Genomic DNA, 23363 nt, shown 5'->3' on the forward strand with positions numbered 1-23363 from the left:
TGCTACCAGAAGCACGAGATAATGCAGACAGCCAAAACCTGTCACCGGTCGTTTTTGTCAATCTTCAGTTTTGGAAACGAAATTAAATGCAGCTTGATTTCTGCAACCAAGAATTAAATAATAGAGAGAAGAAAAAAAATAAATAAATAAACCAGAAACAGCTACGCTCTTAAAAGTCAGTGACTGCTGGCATTCTGCAAGTTTAATTGTCTTGTAGTAGAGCTCTGCTAAGGTTTTTAAAATTTATTTTATTATTTTTCTTTTGTTCCCCCCCTCCCCCCCACCAGAGAATGACATAATCGCTGCGGCTCCACCCGACCCTTAGAGACGAGAGCAGGAGGCGTCCCGATCCTCTTTCCAAAATCCTGAAACGGGTCCCAGAAAACAGGGATCACTGAGAGGTTATGGTTTGGGCGGGGGGATGTGGAGGGATGGGGGAGGGGGGGGGGGGGGGGGGGCAGAAGAGACAGGCTGGGGGGCCTGAGGTTTGTGGGGGTGGGTGGGGGGGGGGGGGGGGGGCGGGGTTGAGAATCTCATCTTAATCTTCACATTAACCCACCGGCTCCCAAACCCACATGCTTCAGTTTCCCCTAAACTGAGCAACCACGACCTCTACAAAAACATCATCATTTTATTCTTCTACACTGTGAGGTTCATCAAGATTTTTATCTACTTTTTTTTATGATGTTTGGGCTATATACACAGAGATATTCTGTGCTGATGACGGGTAATGAAGTATTCGTGAAACAATGATTTATAAACATAAATTTTTGCTAGTTTTAGTAATAAAAGTTAAACTAATAAATGTTCTGTCAGTTTTTTCTTTTTCTTTAAATACCGTGAGAAGTCCTTAGTTTGAATAACCAGCACTATCGTATTTATTCATAATTAGGAAACGCAGAGTCATCTGAGAGTATCTGAACCACACGCTCAAACGGACTCATTCTACCACAGTTATGCCGGTGCGTTCATTACTCATAACTGCCACGAAACAACGTGGTTACAACGGAAATATCGGGGCAGGTGTCCCACAGTCACGAACGCAGGCCGTGATACGCAGCCCCAGGGACCACAGCGGCAAAAAGAAGTTTTTTAGAAAAAAAGAAAAGAAAACCTTGTGGTGGGAAACATTTAGCAGTTTTACCGCAGTTCTACTTCAATATAGTGACAAAAATCAGCCACTTGCGGTTGAGATATCATTGCAGGTAATTCAAGTTTTTCAAAGCAGGCAACACTCTTAAGCACAGAGAGTGTCTTTGAATTGTTGGTAGCAAAAGGACATACAAAAAAGGAAGCCAGATGAAAGTATACAAGGTGCCGGTGATTGTACTGGTTGAAGGACATGAACACACCGCGATGAAGACTATGACGTCGAAACATTACATTAAGGAGTTTAAGTTTGTGCGGTTCATTTCTGCTCTTAGTAGAAGTACACTACAGTCTCACTGCACTGCCCAAAGCCAACTGCCACCGCCTCGTTCTCCTCTGCAGAACCCCGGCCGAGCGGCACAGTCACCGCGGTAGAAGGCTCAGCCGCCACAGCCAGGCTGCCGGAGTCTGATTGGCCAATCGGGAGGTCGATGAGGTAAGAGTTACCCTGGTGACCGAAACCCTCCCTCCCAGTGGGACACTACAGTCAGCTAGGCACCCACCCACAGGACTGCCCGCTGATGGCATCACCCGCCACCGTCAGGATTCCATTTGGGGTCAAAGGGCACATCACCAGTGATGAAGGAAATGCACCACCCAACAACACCCAAAGCAAGAAATACATAAATAAACGTAATTAACCCGCTACAAGAAGCTCCATAATTCCGGTCATAGCCTTGCTCTTTGGCATTTCCTTTCAGCACAGGCACTGCTGAGCTGCAAGATATTTAATGCAGGTGAGCTGCAGCTGTCGCCATGGGAACCAGAATTTGATTATGGGGTGTATCTCATCAGCACAACCCAGCCAATGCTGGATCTGACCAGGCCTGTGGAAATCCACACCGCGGGTTACAGATGTTCTGGAAGACGACTATGGACGCAGGTTACTTAACGTGCTCTCTGGAGGGAAAGCTTCCTTCATCTGGGATACCCTGAGCTGCCAATGCAAGAGAGAGAAGGGAGAGAACAGGAGACAAGAAGTAGAGAAGAGGAAAAACAAAGAGAGAAAGAAAAAGGGGTGAAAACCTGAGAAATGGAAAAAGACAGAGAGAGAACACCCAGCCAGAACTCGGAGCCAAGATGGAGATCGGCACAAACACCAGGTCTCTGACCGCCCGCCAACCCAGTCTTCAAAAGGAATCAGGAGAAACATCTGCTGCATCCACGCAAAGCCAGCTGCTGTTATCAGGAGAAACAATGCGAGCTCCACCCTCACACTGCAGATCGCACAGCGGCCAATCATCTGGCAGGCCAGTGTGGGATTAATACCTCACTGCCCCCAGGGCAACCAATCAACCATCATACACACAGACCCCCCCCCCCCCCCCGCCCCCCATCCCCCAAAGTCAGGGTAAAAAATCATTGCGGGAAAAAAACCTAATAATTAAAACAAGCTTGCCGGTAATTAATAAATTCATAAGCCTGTATTGTTCTCAATCAGCCCCCGGGGGGCTCCCACAGTCCTGTAGGCCGTATGAAGGAGAGATGCAGGACTCTCGCTCACTACAGAAGAGCGTGTATCCCAGAAACACGGCCCTGCAGTTACAGCCGCCTGACATGACAGCCTGTATCCGCACACGCTGTACCTCAGGACGTCTGGCTTCCATTAGACAGCCATTTTGTGTGTGTGTTTTTTTTTTTGGTTTTGTACTGCCTGTCGCGGTGCCAGGGTCAGCTCTGGCATTTTGTTGGCGCTGAAGAAGATTTGGTGATGAACCGCTCGTGGCCCTGACACAAACTGGCAAGCCGATCGCTGCAGACACATGAATAACAACACGGTACAAATTAAGATGTCCTACAACAAAAAACTTTTAATTTGAATTCTGAGGCCCGGGGATGTCTGTGGCCCTAAACGAGTGGTTTATGCTGGCTCTGCTTGGCGCTCTTAATTCCTCTGCTCAAGCACTAAAATACAAGCCGGACTCAAATGACCATGGTCGTAACCTACAGAACCGCCAACCCCCCACCACAGACCCCCCCCCCCGGCCCCCGTGCCCCCATGTCCTCGAGAAATACTGCCTTGTAAAAACTCTACCCATGAGAACTCCGGATGGGCAGATGCATGATGAAGGACGCGCAGAGAGAGAGAGAGAGAGAGAGAGAGAGAGAGAGAGAAAGGGAATGAGAGCATGAGAGAGAGAGAGAGAGAAAGGGAATGAGAGCATAAGAGAGAGAAGGAGGGAGAGAGAGAGAGAGAGAGAAAGGGAATGAGAGCATAAGAGAGAAAAGGAGAGAAAGAAAAAGCGAGAGAGTGATGCCTGTTAGAACACCATCACGGATTAATCCCATCCTGGCTGCTGCAGACCTCCACTTCCACGTCTTTTTTTAAACCCTGGGGACGGCGGTGGCTGAGCCACAGGTCAGGAGCTGCAGCCGAGCTTCACCAGACGGTCCTGGAGACGACCTGCAGGCCCGAAGGTTAACAGCCACGCGCTGAAGTAAAGTTACCGCCCATCTGCAGAACGTTCGCCCGCCTGAGATTCCATTCTGCGTCTCTTAAAGCGCCATGTCACAAGGTCTCTCCGCGAGGGAGGAGGGATCCATAATTCATAACTCATAACTGGGCCCAAAGGGAAACTGATCCAGGGTCAGTTACACACGCGGTGAGCCTCCTCCGCCCAACGCCTGCCGTTACACGCCGACTCACAAGCGCCATCCTCCTGGGCTCTTCAGGAGGTTATAACACTCTTATGAACCTTCAATGCATTGGGCTCTTCAGGAGGTTATAACACTCTTATGAACCTTCAATGCATTGGGCTCTTCAGGAGGTTATAACACCCTTCAGAACCTTCAATGCATTGGGGTCTTCAGGAGGTTATAACACTCTTATGAACCTTCAATGCATTGGGCTCTTCAGGAGGTTATAACACTCTTATGAACCTTCAATGCATTGGGCTCTTCAGGAGGTTATAACACTCTTATGAACCTTCAATGCATTGGGCTCTTCAGGAGGTTATAACACTCTTATGAACCTTCAATGCATTGGGCTCTTCAGGAGGTTATAACACTCTTATGAACCTTCAATGCATTGGGCTCTTCAGGAGGTTATAACACTCTTATGAACCTTCAATGCATTGGGCTCTTCAGGAGGTTATAACACCCTTCAGAACCTTCAATGCATTGGGCTCTTCAGGAGGTTATAACACTCTTATGAACCTTCAATGCATTGGGCTCTTCAGGAGGTTATAACACCCTTCAGAACCTTTAATGCATTGGGCTCTTCAGGAGGTTATAACACCCTTCAGAACCTTCAATGCATTGGGGTCTTTAGGAGGTTATAACACTCTTATGAACCATCGGAGCAGTGAGACTAATTCTTCCCTCGAGGACTTCAGCCAATGACGGATGGTCCGTTTCTAAGATGTCCCACACCAAACGAACAAGTATGATTAACACAGCCTAAATCAGCAAAAGAGCTGCTGACAAACCCCTTCTCACCCACGCCTGGGAACCCCCCAGGCCAAAGAACAAACTCACCTACACCTGGCAACCCCCCCAGGCCAAAGAACATACTCACCTACGCCTGGCAACCCCCCCAGGCCAAAGAACATACTCACCTACGCCTGGGAAACCCCCAGGTCAGAGATAAGAGAGCCTGAGGCCTGATGTAATGCAGACGAGCACGTTTTACACTCCTCGCCTTGTGACATCTACATGGACAGCACAAACACAATGAAACCAGTTTCTGAAGAGAAGAACAGGCCACGAGGCACATCCAGGACAGTGAGCATATCCAGGCTCAATATGTTGCTGACCGTCCAAAGTATGAAGCCTGGTCTTGGGTAACACGGGTCTCCCTGCTACTCCTCCATGACTTGGGCAAACTATTCCACACATTCACATGAAGAAAATTCCACCCCATATAAAAGTGCCAGATTTATCTTGACATAAACACCCACCTATCCCCCCCCCCCCTTGTTCTGATGAAGGTTGAGCACCTGGATAAATCACGGAGAGAGCGCTTCTCCACACAAGCCTCCGGTTTGTCCATTTTTAACCCCCCAGGGAAAACCCGGCTCAGGCTGCAGGAGACCAGGAGAATCAGAGGCTAAGGCCTGGTGCCATCAAAGCTGTGGGCACCAGACGCGCACTCGGGCAGCGCCCTGCCCTGGCACAGGAAGCCACCCAGCGAACACAGAACGTCCTCACACTGTCCCTACAACGCAGCAGCAACGTTACAACACAGACAAGACATTCCGGTAACGTTGTGAGAACATTCAGGCCGCCCAGGTCCAACTGTAAAGCGACACACACACACACAAGGTCATGTGACACAGGATCATGTGACCCACATTTCCAGTCACAGCCAGACACGGGACCCAGTTCACAGAGGTTGTCACACGGGCACGACTCATTTCCAGGCCGCGTTTCAAAAATAAATACGGGAAACGCAATCGCAACCACGCCAAAAATCTCCTGTTAGTTCTGCTCTCCGCCAATATTTGCTGACAGGCAAAAACATTTGAGGATATTCAATATTTGATCGCAGTCGACTCCCATTTACACTGGCTGGAGTTTCTGGGTTTCTGAGGGCTAGGACGTGAGCAGGAAAACACATTTCAGAGCGGAACTCGGATAGGAGTGCATTTCTGCATACGAATGGAACAATGCTCTTCAAGGAAAGAAAGAGGAACAACTGCATGGACACACACACACACACACACACACACACACACACACACACTTGTAGGATAAATTCTATACACAGCAGCAGACACCACCACCGTAGTGTCAGCTGAACAGCATTGAGATGTCCATCTATCTGCACACAGAAACACCTTCAAATTTCTCTCAAATAACCGTTTATCGTTTCCCCCCTCTAATTAGGTACTTTCCAGTAACCAATCACATACAAGCCAACAACAAAACATTCATAAATGTAAGAATATTGTTCTAGGGTACATTACTCTAGGGTACAATATTCTGTGGTACATCAAGGACTTCCTTCACGCAGAGGGGGCCTCCCCTTCACATTACTGAAAAGCCTGAGAAGGACAAACTATCACATGAAGCAGCCCCTTGTTACATGTGTGTCCCAGGCCAATTAACCAGCCCTATGAAACGTACCCAAATGTATGCGTTCAGTCGGGCTGTAAAATCAGGGTAGATTGTTTTCTATGACGTGCGACGTGCAGCACTGCGGGGGAGGCAGAATAAACATGACCGTCCCGACAGGTTGGCTGGGTGGCGTGATGAGGATTCTTCTGATTAAACATGTTGTGTAGAGTTTAGCATAAAAAGGCAGGACCAGCATACTAACAGGAAAAAAAACCTGAATGTAAGCTCTGAAATTTCCAGCCTCCCAAACCAAAAAAAACAAAAAAAAAAAAAAAAACAGAAAATAATCTTATCAACGCAGCACATGCTTAGCTTGACAGATTACTTCCCTTTCAGGGTTTTTTTTTTTTTTTCCCTTCTTTTTGTTGTACTTTTTGTTTCCTGTCCCATGATGGTGAAGGATCACCACCGCAGCAAATAGGGGCACCGGGGAGGGGGGGAGGGTTGTGAGGGTAGGGTGGGGGCAGAGCTGTCACAGGCCCTGACTCACCATGGCAACGAGACAGACCAACACCGCCCCTTTAACTCACATCGCTGTCGCTGTTCCTCCAGACATTAATGTGACATTCTGTGAAACACCCAAAATATCCCCTCCACCAGCCCCGCCCATTGGACCTGAAACACACCTGTTTGCATTTCATATGCTGGGTTACTGCACACTGCTTGTATTTCATACGCTGGGTTACTGCACACTGCATGCATTTCATACGCTGGGTTACTGCACACTTTGCATTTCATACGCTGGGTTACTGCACACTGCTTGTATTTCATACGCTGGGTTATTGCACACTTTGCATTTCATACGCTGGGTTACTGCACACTTTGCATTTCATACACTGGGTTACTGCACATTGCATGCATTTCATACACTGAGTTACTGCACACTTTGCATTTCATACGCTGGGTTACTGCAGACTGCTTGCATTTCATACGCTGAGTTACTGCAGACTGTTTGCATTTCAAACGCTGGGTTACTGCACACTGCTTCCATTTCATATGCTGGGTTATCGCCTGTTATTCTTGGGGGTTTTTCCCCCTCACAGTTATGCTTGTAATTCTGACAGACCTACAGGCATTTTGGGAACAGTAATTTAACAGTAAAAAAATACACTGAATATCGCAGTGGCAGCAAATACTCAGCATTTACTCAAATAAATTTTTTTACATTGGTGACAGGTGACGCATCAGGCTACGATTCAGATGCAATCATGCACAAGGGCGTACAAAAGCTCTCCTGCAGGAAGGCAGGATTGATGTCTGCAGAGACCTCGCATGACCAGCCTCTGAGCTCCAGGTCTTGAGAAGAGAACATGCTTCCAGAGTTCTGCTGGATGACATCACAACAAAATAATCACAACCGCGAGAGCCTCACAGCCGTCTCAACGGGATTTACGCTCCAGATTTACGCGCGTGCAGTCCTGCGTGCTCGTCCACACAACCCGCCGTGCGTCAGAAATCACTCCTACTTACAGATCTGTACTTTCTTTTAAAAAAAGAAAACTTTTTTTCCTTTCTAACGGTTTGACTACTACTGCACCATTTTCCATCAGCGACTTGGAGAGGTCATGTCGCAGAGAAACAGAACACGCTCCGCTCTGCCACAAACGTTCAAACATTGTGCATTCGAAACAGCACTCTGGGGCAGCGGTCTTGTACCTCAAAGAGGTTGCGAGATTGATTCCAACACGAGGCAGTGCCGTTGCTCCCCTCGAGTCAGGTACTTAAAGTGAACTGCTTCAGTAAAACATCCAGCTGACTAAAATGTAATTGGTTTAAGTCACTCTGGATAAGAGTGTCTATTAAATGGCTGCTTTACAGAAGGTGGAAGACCAAGGATGACCTGGCGACGTACGGCTGAAGCAGAGCTAAAGGACAGACTCGGGCTCAGATGGAAGGAAGTGGCCCAGGACCGGGAGAGATGGAGGGACCTTGTGGAGGCCTTATGCACCACTTGGCGTGGTGAGGCCTAAGTAAGTAAGTAAGTTTACAGAAGGTGGCTGCGAGCTGTGGGAGAATCCTAGGACTGGAAGAGCCAGACTCAATTCATCCACCCGCTGACACCAATTCCAAACGATTTCATCCTGAGATTAAACCCTACAGAAGAAAACGAGGTGCTTTGGATCAGGGGGGAAAAAAGCCTAATAAACACAGAAAGAGAAATTAGGAAAATAAACCGTAAAATAAAAGCAAGAGAATAAGATTAAATCTGCTTAATTAATCAGGGATTCACCTTGGGACTAAAAAAAATTAAGCTTCAAATCTGGTTCTTACACGCGCGGCTCTGGGCTGAGCACACAGCAGGTTGCTTATCGGGAGTAATTCTCCCCGTGATTAGATTCACTGCTTAATTATAGGTCTCGAGATCCCTCGCGGCTCAGTACATTCAGCCGCCCGCGGAGACGGCCCGATAACCAATCACAACAAACAAAAGAAGCGGCGAAATCCTGTCAGGTGAGTTTAATTACGTTCACGGATTTAGCGGATTTATTTTTTGTCGCTGAAAAAATTGTTTTTTTTTTTTCTAAATACTCTTGAGCTGACAACTAGATAGGAAATAATACAACACACAAAAGAACAGAAAAATACATTCCTTGTAAGGAATAAAAGTGAGATGGTATATGATTTTTATTCCTACTGGATGAATCCAGTGCTTTTTATGAATTACATGAACATTAATAAAATGGTAAATAAATAAATATGTATCAAAGTCATCTAAAAATACAGCCACTTCACATTTGATGCAATGCGGATGCTGTAAATGCACTCAAAATGCCATGCTCAAAAGCAGAATCATTTTTTATTTTTAATGTGTCATTTTTACCACCCAAACTCACAGGCAAAGCAATAGAGACTCGGTAGCTCTTTAGACTCATAGTTCTTTGCATAATAATACAGTAAGCAAAATTTTATCTCATTCGCTCATCTACTTTAAGCATGAAAGTGAAAACTTGCGTTTCAGTCTGCATTTGCGCTACAATGTAAAACAATTCCCACACACAAACTAGCCGCTAAGCCCACAGAAACGATGACAGTTACTTTTTGGTTTTTTTGGCATCTAGCAGACACCGTTTCCCAGAGCTCACGTTCTTTACGATCCATTCATACAAGCAGACATTTAATGAAGCGGTTCAGGTCATGTGACTCGCTCAACGGAACAGCGGCACTGCTCTACCTAACACTCGCACTACATTGCAGTAGCGAGCCCAGTGCCGTAAACCTCTATGCTACACAGCAGCCCTAATTCATAACGAACATGTTACGGCATGAAGGGGTCGAGCTGTAGCTGTCCAGAGCAGCTTTCTTCTAAGCAGGAGAAATAGTCCCAGCGCTGTGGAGGCCCGCTGCCATGCGGTGGTGAATGAAGCCCATTGATTTAGCCCGTCAGAAGGCTCGCTCTCCAGCCGCGTCATTTTCCTTTACCGTCTGTGTCGTTTTCCATAACCGCCGCTTGGCTTTCACACTGCAGGCCACGCCCACTACGCAATCAGCCAATCAGGTTCCAATTCCGCCCAGTTCAGCCCCATTCCAGGGCGGAAAACAACAACACTCCAGCCGCCATCTTTAAAATGTCATCAAAACTGACGCCAGTAGTTCTCAATGACACCAATACGTGCATGTTACACCTCATGGTTACTTACACAAAACAGCAAAAAATCTTTAAGTATCTAAATGTTGTTTGACCAGTTTATTAAGAACGTCCAGCCAGGCCACACACATGAGCACTGGGAGGTAGAGGCCCATCTCACATCGGCATAGCGTGGCAGCAGCTGAAATAATTAAACTTCAAAGCTTAATATAGGCTGAAGCGCTTTGATGCAAACGCATCTTTGCGCATTTCATGTTTATAAATGGCACCACAGCAACCTTTCATCACTCATTAGGCTATATTCACATGTATGTAGGCTATGCCTTTTTAATGTGATTTACGGGCTACATCGTTTGGAAAATATAGGCCACACTCAACTAGAGAATGCAGTACAGGCATGTAATGCATTACAGAATGCAAAAACACAGGGCTACACATAAGTGCTAAGAAGGAAAATAGAGAAAATTCAGATCAGGATGAAGATGAAGGACATTCGGATTAGAAATTAATGTCCAGCTTTAGGTAGTTTCATTGGATGGATTTAAAGGTTCAGTTGTCCATCACCTGCTGCATTAGTGTGCATTAATTCCACTGAAGTCATCAGTTGGAAACGGTTCCTTCGACCTCTTGTTCTGCCCTCACCTGTATGCGACACTTTCACTGCAGTGACTGCACTCTGAAATATCACCATTTTCTTTTTTTTCTTTTTTTAAACGAAGCCATAATTCCACATTTCCGCTTCACTGCAGTGGGCAGCGTTCTGCACTAAAACCAGGCAGCAGCAGCAGCAGCAGCAGTGGCAGAGAGGCCAACAGCCAATCAATCACCAACACTGCCCTGACCCTGGAGCAAATTCACTCAAAACAGCCCAAAAATCCCATCTCTATGTTCCTGAAGAGTTACAGCGATGCTTTTCACTTCCGTACGTCGCTCTGGATCAGAGTGTCTGCTAAGTGACTGTAACATAATATCAGCAAACCTGACTGAGGAACATAACGACACAAACCGTTTCTGAGTGGCCTTCCGACTTACTGAGTAGGCAATTTTAAATATCTTTCATTTTTAATTTAATTTATTTTCATACATTTTTGCCTTCTCAGAACTGATAAAATTGAATAAAAAAAAGAATAAATTCAGCTCAGCTTGGTTGCAACATAAAGGTATTGGAACGTTCAGTACTAGAAAGAAATGACTGCAGAACACACCCTCAGAATGAGAATGTGGTTCTGAGCCCTACGGCTCACGCAGACTGCGCAAACGATGAGAGATCTACGCCCTGGATATCCCTGCATCTCTCTCTGGTGTGGGTCTGGGAGAGCTGGTCCCAGACCACCTCCACAGCCCCCCCCCCCCCCCAGGTCTGGCTCCATAGCCCCCCCCAGGTCCAGGTCCACAGCCCCCCCCAGGTCTGGCTCTATAGCCCCCCCCAGGTCCAGCTCCACAGCCCCCCCCAGGTCCGGCACCACAGCCCCCCCCAGGTCTGGCTCCACAGCGGCCTGTCATACGCAGCCTGGCACACACCCGCACCCGTGCCCATAGAGGAAATGCCAGCCTCTCGCCTCTAAACACTGGCTGGAAAATGAAACTCAGGGCGGTTCCCTGGCAACGGCCCGACATGAGACATTCCACCCAGCCCGTGCAGGCCAGCCGCCGGCAGGGTAGGGGTCCCAAGTTTGGTCATGTGCTGCACGAGGAGCGCTCGGAAAAGCTCTGCTGTACGTCCCTAACAAAAGCGCTGTCCTTGCCATTCAGGGCTTCGCATGCACCCTCACCAAATAAGTTTAAATGAAAACGCAGCCTGTGTATTCCTGGAGCACGAGCCTGGGCCCTTGCCCATTGGACGTTATGCGCTAACTTTCCGCGGACAAAACCGTTATCCAAGTCCGTGCGGCCACAAGTCAGGACCAATTATATGACTGCTCAGCACATTTTATGGAGTTTTTTTTTTTTCCTGTTTGACCCCAAAGCCTCAGATTCATTCCCTTTTGGAATCGAGAGGACAGGGCCAGACACGTAAAGACTGGCTGAAAGAAGCGGGTTTGCTTCCAGCCCCAGCCATTGCTCGCGAGCAGCCGGTCTGAATGCGGGTTCGAAGCGCAGAGGCTGTGGGTGTAAATAGAAGCCCTGGGATTTTCACCGTGGCCTAACTGCGGGTCACGCAGGCTAAAGAAAGACCCAGAAGTCAGCGGGCCGGCTTAGCAGGGAAAGGGCTGAACAATGCGAGCAGTATTTCAGGCCCAGACTGCGGTTGTGAAACAACCGGACAACTCCAAACGCCCAGGAGCGCCTCAGCGCCTCACACCCTTATTCGGATAAAGGAGAAGGGTGCCACGGAGGACATTAAGTTCCTGTAAAATAAAGAAAAACAGGCGTAAGGGCTCTCCTTCCAAGGGCCTCCCCCAAAAAAAAACCCAGTCCCGGAGCGCAGTGGACAGAAAGGGCGCGGCAGGGGCCCGGGACGCAAGCCATCGGAATCCAAGCCTCACGGGCCACGAGGGCGGGGGTGACCTCATCGCAAGAGCGGCTCCCGAAACTCCGCCCACTCGCGTCCCGTCGGGCTCCTCGCACACACGGCCTCTCAGACTGCAGAAAACACGCAGCATCCAGAGGCCTTCCCAAACAGCTGCGCGGGTCCCCCCCCCCCCCCCCGACACGACGAACCGCAGTCGCTACGGGTACCAAAAACACTTCACCACAGAAAGGTGCTCCAATTAACGCTCTCAGTAACACCTCAATTTACCCATTTCCATTGCTCCTATAAAAACATTATCCTACTCAGCATACAGGCAACAGAACGGTTTCAAAGTCAAATTTGATTAACTGGATTTTTGCTTAATGGCTATGGGTATCCACTAAACACATAAAAATTAACAAAGCAACAAGACAGGCATCGTCCAAACAGCAGACGGTAGGGTGGCGTCTAATTTACCGAATCGCTGAAGTAGACAAGCTGGGATCTATCAACTGACACCCCTCGTCCACAAAAACCACAAAGAAGAAGTGGGAGTCCTCCGCCGTGGAGACGGGTCCGGGGGTTTCCAGAACAGCACGGGAGGCAGAAACGCAAGCTCAGCATAAACATCACATTCTCTTCCCTAATCTCGCCAGTGAATCTGACAGTGTGCAGCAGACTGCGCTTCCACACAAAGGCAGCGCACGTTCGCCCCAACACAACAGGAAGGGGCTCAACAACCTGGCGCGTTCAGGTCACACACAGCGAACACCTAAACGCAGCCTCCCTCGCTGGGCACTCTCCAAACGGACACTTCAATAAGGGGATGAAGAGATTAATTTTGCTACAGACAACACATTCTATGAACTGGGAGCAGGCGCTAGTTCGCTTAGCCTATATTATTCCATGATCACTACAGAACAGCTTGAAGATATTAATTACAGAAAGCTACAGACATCGGCAAACTTGAGCGAGGCATGCTGGGAAGTCCCTCACCTAAGTGCACATACACCTCCAGAGCCAGGTAGAACTGTGCTCGTCTAAATCCTAAGAGGCCCCCCCGCATGACCCCCCCCCCCCCCCTGAAAAAGCCAGCAGAGAAGTCAAGGGGACACCCCCAGGACAGGACAGGACATCCATACCCTCATCTCTCAAGAAAGACTCGCTGCCCCAGAGATATATCTCCCACCTTGAGCCTGGTTTCGGTTTCTGCCGCTTGGCGAACTCGTTCACCAGTCGAGAGCAGTCGGGTCAGCAGTGCCGGCGATGACGCAATGACTCAGAGACAGATACGGTAAACGCTCTCTGGGGTTCCTTTTTGGTAATTCCGAATCACCGTATCTGAAATCTGAAAATCTCCCCGTCCTGGGGAGATGGTGCTTCGCTTCTCAGCTCGCAGATTTCAGGGACTTTCCATCACCATTATGAGGAAGCCCACTGCTCAATGTGTCAGGCTTTTATACCATTACAGGCACTAGAAACACACTGCTCATCCTGTCAGGCTTTTATACCATTACAGGCATTAGAAGCACACTGCTCAATCTGTCAGGCTTTTATACCATTACAGGCATTAGAAACACACTGCTCATTCTGTCAGGCTTTTATACCATTACAGGCATTAGAAACACACTGCTCATCCTGTCAGGCTTTTATACCATTACAGGCATTAGAAGCACACTGCTCATTCTGTCAGGCTTTTATACCATTACAGGCATTAGAAACACACTGCTCATTCTGTCAGGCTTTGATACCATTACAGGCATTAGAAACACACTGCTCATTCTGTCAGGCTTTTATACCATTACAGGCATTAGAAGCACACTGCTCAATCTGTCAGGCTTTTATACCATTACAGGCATTAGAAACACACTGCTCATTCTGTCAGGCTTTGATACCATTACAGGCATTAGAAACACACTGCTCATTCTGTCAGGCTTTTATACCATTACAGGCATTAGAAGCACACTGCTCAATCTGTCAGGCTTTTATACCATTACAGGCATTAGAAACACACTGCTCATTCTGTCAGGCTTTTATACCATTACAGGCATTAGAAACACGCTGCTCATTCTGCCAGGCTGTTCTACCATTACAGGCATTAGAAGCCCACTGCTCATTCTGTCAGGCTTTTATACCATTACAGGCATTAGACTAGAGATATTGCCAGCGAGACTTGTTTTTCTTCACCTGTGTATACAACGATTAACTGTAATGTGAGAACACGGCAAAATAAATGAACCGCAGTTGTTCTACAAGCCCGCAGTGGCTTCTTCAAAACCCTCGCTCGATTAAAAAAAGTGTGCGATGCATTTTTTTTTTGTTTTTTTTTAAATCTTGTGGAAAAGCAAAGCAGTGAGATAGATGATATTATCTCCAAATGTTTATATTATTTATTTCCACTGAGGTAAGATTCAGGAAATAATTGCATGGGGGTGGAAATTATTTTACCACCAATAAGAGAACTTAAGAAGAAGGAGAACAGTAGAGAAGTGGCGGAAGATGCTGACAAGCAGTGGAATATAATAATAATGGTAAATGGATGGTAAATGGACTGCATTTATATAGCACTTTTATTATTAATAATAATAATAATAATAATAATCTGCAACTCTGAGGCCTGGTAGCGCTGCACACGTCACTGTGGCTAATGGTCATTTTTTAACTCAAGCACTTCTGGAACAGGAACTAGAAACAATATTTGAAGTTCTGTGTTTAAAATGTTCCAGAGGCTGGGGGGAAGCTGTCTGTGCCTAAGTATGGAAGGACTGGATTTCAGCAAAAACAAAAAAAAAAACTGCTTAAAGAAGCAGAAGACAGTATAATAAAAGTCTTTTTTCCATCAGTTTCTGTAATTTTCCAGTTCCCCTTGAATGGTCTGACAGCCCAGTCCTGCACGAACCGTGATTCCCAGAATGCTCCTCATCACGGGCACACTTGGACAGCGCCTGTGATAAACACAACTATTCTACACTGACAAGGCCAATCTGACACGGAAATACATGCACTGTTGAGCCAACTGGTGTGGCTCCTTCTGAAAAACATCCACACGCCCAGGCAGGGAGGGCAATCTGCATATTCTAACATCTCCTTCCACGCGGTCCGCTCAAATTGAATAAATAAATGCAAAAATAGAGAAACGCAACACAGGCTCTTCACTCAAAGCAGGTTCAGGTTACGGACAGGATAACCATTTGAGAGATTACCATCCGCCCATGTAACAAACCGTCAGGCATCACCTAAAAGTCAAAATACTGCAGATTTCTCCCATTCATTAATAGCGAGCTTTGGCATATTGGCCATCATTGTCAAGAAAAAATTATATTTGAAATACAGCCGGCAACAAATAGCAACTGTGAGAGGCAGAGAACTGCAATTTGACAATTAACCTGCATCTGTCTGTATTTCTGTTCTGTCTCTGTCTTATTTTCTGCAATTAACAGGTTCTGCAGGAAAATTTCTTAAACGGTCAACACCTATAGGACAGCTGTGTACCATCCAAATCTCATATCATCATTAGTTACAGGCTGGGTGGGGAGGGGGGCGGCACTGGTTGAAAAAGGATCACCTCTCTCTTCTTCCGCAATCAAACTCAGAATTCAGTCCAGTGCTTGTTTTATGAATATTTATGAATATAACGGAAGGTGAGGACGCTGAAGGGAGCAGAAGCTGACGGCCGGAACAACTTCCTGGCTAAAAACAGGCGAGCCCGTTTATCACGAGGAAACACATTCATCATCATCATCATCCTCGGTTCCACGCCAAGAACTCTTCTTCCTGTTTGATGCTCCCGTCAAGTGACTTTGCGTCAACGATTTTAAGAGCCTCACACACGGCCTAAAAAGGATCGTGTTCCAGCTGAACCCCCACAGGCCTGATCCACTGTGAGTGGGGTAAGGCCTGTGTGTGGGGGGGGGGGGGGGGGGTGTGTTTATACAGAGTAAGTGCCAGAACACCGCCCCATTCTGAAGACCCCCCCCCTCGGGACTGGGGTCAACCATGCGGCGAGAGTTACGTCTCAAGTTCTCCCCACTCACCAAAGGCAACTGGGGTGGTCCTGAGGGGCAGGAAGTAGGGAAGGTGTCAGCTGGACGTCCCCAATTACAACCTGATCACATATAGTACAGGCCGCAGGTCTGATCCATGTGTACACACAACTAAACACTTTACCATGGTGTGCTTCCAGATTGGGTGCTTAATGACAGACTGAAGGGATAAGCAGGCATGAAGGTTTGGCGGTTAGGGTCAAATGCAGGGCAAGGAGCTGATTGGTGGGCAGTCTCCGGTACCAGTGAACCTCCGGCCTAATTCAGCCAGTTTTGGTTTGGTTCTACTGCAAATTTATAAACCCATCAGGGCTTCCACATCAGAGCCAGGAACTAAAACACACACTCAGGCCCAGGAACACACCATCCGAGGACAGGAACCAAAACACACACTCTGGGATCACAAAAACACATTCAGGCCCAGGAACTAAAACACACACTCTGGGATCACAAACACACACTCAGGCGTTTCCAAAAGCACAGATTCCCCCAACCGCGCGTTGTCAGCTCTCAGTTCTCATCAAATGACCAGAAGCATCTGACTGCAAGCTGAACCCAAGCAGGGAGTGGAAAGGTCATTCAGCCCAAACTCCAAGTTCAGGTTCTCCTCTGTTCTCCAGCAGTGTAACAGGGACTGATGAGTACCCGCCCTTAAGGATATCTATCCACAGTACAGATACTGCCCTCAGGTTCATCCCACTAAGTAGATATGATACAGTCAGACGTAGATGTAGCATTTCAAGAAGTGATCTCCACAAAAACCCCTGAGTGAAGTGCTTTGCCTGACACTGTGTGAAACACAGAATACCACATCATAAAGCACAGTTATGCTTTCATCCCACTACAGGCACATACATTCACACACACACAAATCTTGTAGGGAGGGCGTGGGGGGAGGGGGGGGGGGGGGGTATTTGAATGCTCAGTTTCTGGGCACCAGTTAAACCCACATGACATGACGGGGAAAGGCAGTGAAGTCTATTTACAGCCACGCAGGGTCTGGTGCCCGACTCAGACCGGGCTCTCACGATGGGCTTTAAATAAGGGAGGCGTCTGGAATCCGTGAGGTCTGAACTGTGCCCCCCCCCCCCCCCCCCCCCCCCCCCCCCGCCTCCTCAGAGTCAGACTTCCCTGCACCCTGCAGGAGTCAAATCAGAATGTTCATAACCAAGGAGGAGCCTTGAGAAAATACCGGTAAACAACAGCATCTCCAGGAGCATCACACTCTTAAGGGCCTGAAGAGGAATAAATGACCAGTAAAACTAATACACTTTTCTTTAGCATTTGCTAAATTGGTGTGCACATATATATTGGGGGTGGGAGGCGTGGTAAACCCAGGAACAGAAAGAAAGCAGCTGGAATCCACAGAGTTGCCACAGAGATCCAATCTGACGCAACCCACTGACCCTCAGTGAGTAACATACTGCAGAGCAGCGTGGCCCGGACCAGCCAATGGGCTTCAGCGGAACCTAAATCTTGTAAATCTTGACTAAACTTAGGGTTGTAACTAGGCAGCTGTTTAATAGGTGACTTAGTTGATGCGCCAGTCTTAACGACTACTTGTATTTTTACTTATTTTTATTTTTCCATAGATTGCGTTGTTGCCGTTCTCGTTGTTAGTGTTAATCAGTTTAACCACCAGGGTCCAAGTTGAACTATGCGGTTGTTCCCTGTACTTGGACCGGTACTTCTCTCTAGGGGTTTCGTCATACTTGTTCCTGGTTATGGTTATACACTTTGTTGTACGTCGCTCTGGATAAGAGCGTCTGCCAAATGCCTGTAATGTAATGTAATGAACCACAGAGCAAACCAATCGGATGATTCCAAGGCCCAGTTCACTGCACATAGCCCCGACAGGAGAGGCATAAATCACATCCTTACAAACGAAGGACAAGCAGCCATGTAGGACAACGGCGTCCACCACTTCAGGTATGAGGACCATTTCAGACAAGTCAGAAAGATCCATCTTGCAGACTAATACTGTGGAAGAGCCTTTATAAGGGTCGAAAAGGGTGAAATGGTGATATTTATCTGCAGGGTACATTGCCCGATGGGAAATGTAGTTCATATCAGTAAGGTTTCCTTCCCTATAAAATGTAGCCATGTGAGACCCAGTAAAGTGTGTGCTTATTAAACACAGCTGACCAGGGCCACTTAACAGGCTGTAGCCTTGAGTCAGGTACCCCCACGGCCATTTAAATGAAGACACTGGCATCCAATAATAATCATTTTAAACAAACTGATGGGGGAAACGGAGTCATAACCTGAGCTGCTTATGTAAATACCCAGCTGTATACATGGATTGTGGGTAAAGAATGCACTCCGTGCGAGTCGCTCTGGATAAGAGTTGCCCTGCTAAATGTCAAAATGGCAACGCAGCATTATTTATGCATTCACTCACTTCAACGTGACGTCAGACGTGTTCTACTGAAGACGTGACATCACATGACTCCGGCTGCCAGAGAGAGAGCGTTTATCTCCCGCTCAGAGTATAATGCCTCGGTGCCCCCCCTGACAGCCCCTCGGTGCACCCATTTCTACACTTCAAACCCTCTGCCATAAAACTAAAACATCTGTACAAACGTGTCCAGCCCGAGAAAGCCCTTTCAGCTGGTGCTGGAAAAAAAGAGTGCCCATTTAAATCCCCCATCAGAGCATATCTACTCCATTTCCCTGTGTTGACGTGCCAAGTCGAACAAAAGCTTGCGCCTTCAGCCAACGAAAGGATTTTCTTTTTTTGGCAGAGCACTTAGACAGTTTCTTTTGAAACTCCTACAATTCAAGTGTTTTTTTTCTTTTTAAGAGGACCTGAATGACATGACCTGGCTTCTTTGAGGCTGCCCTCTCCACCGTTCTCTACAAAGCCAGGCTGGCACACAGCTGTACTTGACCTTTGAAATATTGACCAGCCACAAGCAGAATGTGACAGTCTGCAAAATGAATAAGCCCTGCTACTTCAGACCCTTTCAGAGTCTGGAGGTAGAACGGTAACGTGGACAACCGGAGGGCTGGGTGCTCAGACACACTGGGAGCAGGGCAATTTTATTAACCGACACTCATCGATTTCCCCCGCCCACTTTTGAGCTGACAAACTCAATTATTTTCACGAAAGGGTATTAACGGCCACAAGGTCATCCGCAGCTCGGCCGCAGTCGAGCGAGGTCACAACCGTTGCCACTTTGCGTCCGTCTAGTTCCTCAAATCTCCCCAACTCTGCCAGATGCGCGCGGGACTTTCCAGGATTCTTCCAGAGTTTTCCGGGAAGCTCATTTGTCATCGTTTTCTTAGTCGGAGGAGAAGGAGGAGGAGGAGGAGGAGGAGAAGGAGAAGAAGGAGAAGGAGAAGAAGAAGGAGAAGAAGGAGAAGAAGGAGAAGAAGAAGAAGAAGCATTAAGCGAGCAGCTGGTCTCCCCAGCGCAGTTCGTGCGAGCGTTTATCTCTCCAGGAGTATTAATAATTCAGCGCCTCACAGTGGGCATGGCACACACCGATAAAGACTGCACTTCCAAGATTAGCCCCCAGGGAGGAGAGGAGCTCCGCTTTCGGCAGCCAGAGCGACCCTTCAAGACTCCGCCGGGCACGGACCGAGAGCACGCGACTCCGCACCGACTCCGCACCGACTCCGCACCGACTCCGCACCGACTCCGCACCGACTCCGCTCGACTGTGCACCGACTCCGCACCGACTCCGCTCGACTGTGCACCGACTCCGCACCGACTCCGCACCGACTGCGCACCGACTCCGCTCGACTGCGCACCGACTCCGCACCGACTCCGCACCGACTCCGCACCGACTGCGCACCGACTCCGCTCGACTGCGCACCGACTCCGCACCGACTCCGCACCGACTCCGCACCGACTCCGCACGACTCCGCACGACTCCGCTCGACTCCGCTCGACTCCGCTCGTCAGCGCAAAGCGCGTCCAGAATCCAAGACGAATCCAACAACAACGAAAGAGGAGGAGATCGCCACAATCCTGAAGAACAAACAAGCGAGGACACTCGAGCCAGACAGAGCACCTCGCAGTTACTGAACGCAGACAGCACCGGTACCGCCCTCTTTAGAGTTATTTAAACTGTCGTTTTTTTCCAACAGTTCGGTTCCATCCGAGAGCCTCAGAACACAGAGAAGACAGAAAAGTGGATCCATCAGAGCCGCTGCAAACATGCGCGCAGGGACCCCGCCCATGTAGTGGCAACAGAACCCTGGACCCACTTCATGGAGCAACGAGGAATTAATAATATCTAGAGTAATGAATAACGCTCCGGTCACTCCACCATGAGTACCGTCCTCCAGTCCCCAAGGCACCACGTGTCTCCGGTTCACCATCCATCTCCGGGCCTTAATTAATTGGGCTAATTTCTCATGTAAAGTAGTTAACTGTCTGCGGCCACTTGTCCTCTTCAGTAAGTCAGATGAGAGCGCTCTCTCCGTTCCTCATCAGCTAACTGAAGCTGTACACAACTGCAAACTGCAAACCAGTAAATCTGCACCTTCACAGAACCTGACTTGACAGTACCTGGAAAGCATTCAGTGGCCAGAATTGAAATATTCTGCGGAAGGGCTGACGGAAGGTGAAGTCTAGGGAGAGGACGATGAAAGTGTAAATAACTGGCTTTGGACTACACCTCCCATCAGCCCCTTGCTTATCCACGTAAGGAACATGTTCAAGAGTGAAACCTAATTAAACCATCACCCTAATTAGAGTAAGCAATAAGAGGGGCACCCCCATCACACAACCTGAAACAGCCACAAACACACGTGCACTATAAAGCTAAAACTGTTAACAGCTACGATAAAAGGCCAAGTAAATTCAATAAAGAGGGCAATGCCTCTTATCACTGAAGTGGCACGTCCACTGACACAGCTGGAAGTGACAGGGGAACTCAGAAATACTAGTAATAATGACCCAGTGCTGGGTTAAATAATGTGTGTGTGTGTGTGTGTGTGTGTGTGTGTGGACATGTATTACTATCTTTGTGAGAACCAAATGTGCCCACAAGGATAGAAAGATGAGGAAAAGTATGCAAGGTGGGGACCTTTTGCTGATCCCCACAAGTTCAACAGGTTGTTTTAGGGTTAGGATTTAGGGTTAGGGTTACAATTAGGTTAAGGTTAGGCATGTAGTGGTTGGGGTTAGGGTTAGGGTTAGAGGTTATGGAATGAATGTAAGCCAATGGGAAGTCCTCACAAGTATAGCAATACGAACATGTGTGTAGGTGTGTGTGTGTAGGTGCGTGTGTGCGAGTGAGTGAGAGAGAGAGACTAATCTCGGCATAGCACAATCGGTGGATTCCATAACCTCTAACGGAGAGAGCGCGTTAACTAGATCACTCAAAACAGAGAAATCATCAAACGCAGGAGACGTGGTTTACGAAGATAAGACCATTATGCCGGACACCAAAATAAATAAGATCGATTTTGTTTAAACGCGAGGCCCTGCAGGTTCAATAAAAAGGCAGAATCAATGGAAACAACTTCACATAAGGATAACTTGTAAAGATACATTTTCTGGGTACAAATTTGAAGGCTACTCCTGTACACAGCCTATTTCTTTTAATAATCCTAAAATATTTTTCAGTCTAATACAAGTAAGTGCATGCCTGCTTCTTCTACGTGCCATAGATGTCAATGCTAGGAAACTTATGATTATGATATCCTCTTGTGACTCATTTCGTGCTCAGTTTGAAAATAAAGTTTCCATTGTAAATGCCTCATTTATCGTTGAATCCTTTCATGCCTTTTTGCAACCTTATACAACTGAAAGCAGCGGAACGCAGTTCTAAACAGCACACGAGGGATTCTTTAAACACCCAAGTGCAGTACTTGAAACTTTCTATAAGTACTTATGGCTTTTCGTGACAGAGAGGATGGGCGGATTTGTACAGCCTTCGCAATGAATGGTAATGGCATTCAAACGGTCACATTAGTTTTCCTAATACGTTATGATAAGTCGGCTATCTTAACCAGAGATCTGCAGAGGATTAACAAGCCTGGCACGTGCAATTGCACAAAACTAATGTTTGCACGCACATACTTTCCCCGGGCATTGTTAGAACAGCATATAATGTTGCGAATCAGATGGGGTAAATGAGGTGTCAGTTTGCTTTCTGGCTTATAGTATAGGAGATATTTTGTTTTAAATCTGCATAAAAGCGAAAAAAGTGCAAAATTATCATGTCAGAATTGCATTCACAATGCAGCATGGACGTTGGGGCTCACCAGCAACCTGCCAAATGACAACACATAGCTAGCACTACCAGCTACGTTAGCAACAAGCTAACTTCTTCGGGGACTCGTTCAAGCACCGCGCTGCAGTGCTTATGGCAGCATTGAGAGCAGGCGACTGCACCATATGTAAAGTTCTTCTCGCGAAAGGGAAATGCCTGCGGTTTTTCCTGAAGCGGGTAAAATGCAAAACATGTTTTCTTCTGGACGCTTAGCGAGACGCCACAAAGATGCGCTCTCAATCTCGAATTTAGCCAAGCCAGCTAACAACTGCCCGCACTCAATTAGGCTTTAACTACACTGACGTGGAACTGTACACCTCGTCAGTGTGCGGATCGAACACTTGCAATGCAAGAAACCCTTTTGTGATGAACCACGATCTCTCTGAAAAAAATAGAGTCGGCACATCTCCATATTGCAAATGCCTTCTCCTTCACGGTTATTGCAAGTGATCCCGCTCCGCCATATTCCACTAGTTTGCGGGATGTGGAGCTGCTAGCCAGCCATGCTAACATTAGCTCGCTACCTCCCTTCCGCCCGGCCTGGGCTCAATGGGAGTTATTAAATTACTCGTGTCTCCAACTAGGATTAGCAAGGATTTGTTGGACTATACAGCAGTTCTCCAACTCCCTAAACCCAGATCCGTGAACTTTGGGACTCGCGGACTAAAGTCCCCACGCATGCCCACGCTGCAACCCCTTTTGACAGCGGTGATCACCGGATAAAGTTCGCCCGTGATACTCACCGTTTCTTGCTCTCTCCGCTGCTCCTCCAGTGTCTACGGATCAACTCCGATCTCTGCGCTGCGCTGCGTACGTCATCCCCATTCTCTCTCCCTCTCTCGCTC

The 23363-nt window shown here is 47.7% G+C and overlaps 1 protein-coding gene across 1 annotated transcript in view; it reads right to left on the minus strand.

Annotated features, from left to right (window-relative positions):
* Positions 1 to 23363, minus strand: part of LOC118211443 (ras-related protein Rap-1A-like) — a 36135-nt gene extending 12772 nt beyond the window's left edge. Inside the window, exon 1 of the mRNA XM_035388641.1 lies at positions 23262 to 23363. The gene's annotated coding sequence lies outside the window, so the exon portion shown is untranslated. The remainder of the gene's footprint in view (positions 1 to 23261) is intronic.

Source organism: Anguilla anguilla, chromosome 13, assembly GCF_013347855.1.
Source record: "Anguilla anguilla isolate fAngAng1 chromosome 13, fAngAng1.pri, whole genome shotgun sequence".
In the NCBI taxonomy this organism is placed as follows: Eukaryota; Metazoa; Chordata; class Actinopteri; order Anguilliformes; family Anguillidae; genus Anguilla; species Anguilla anguilla.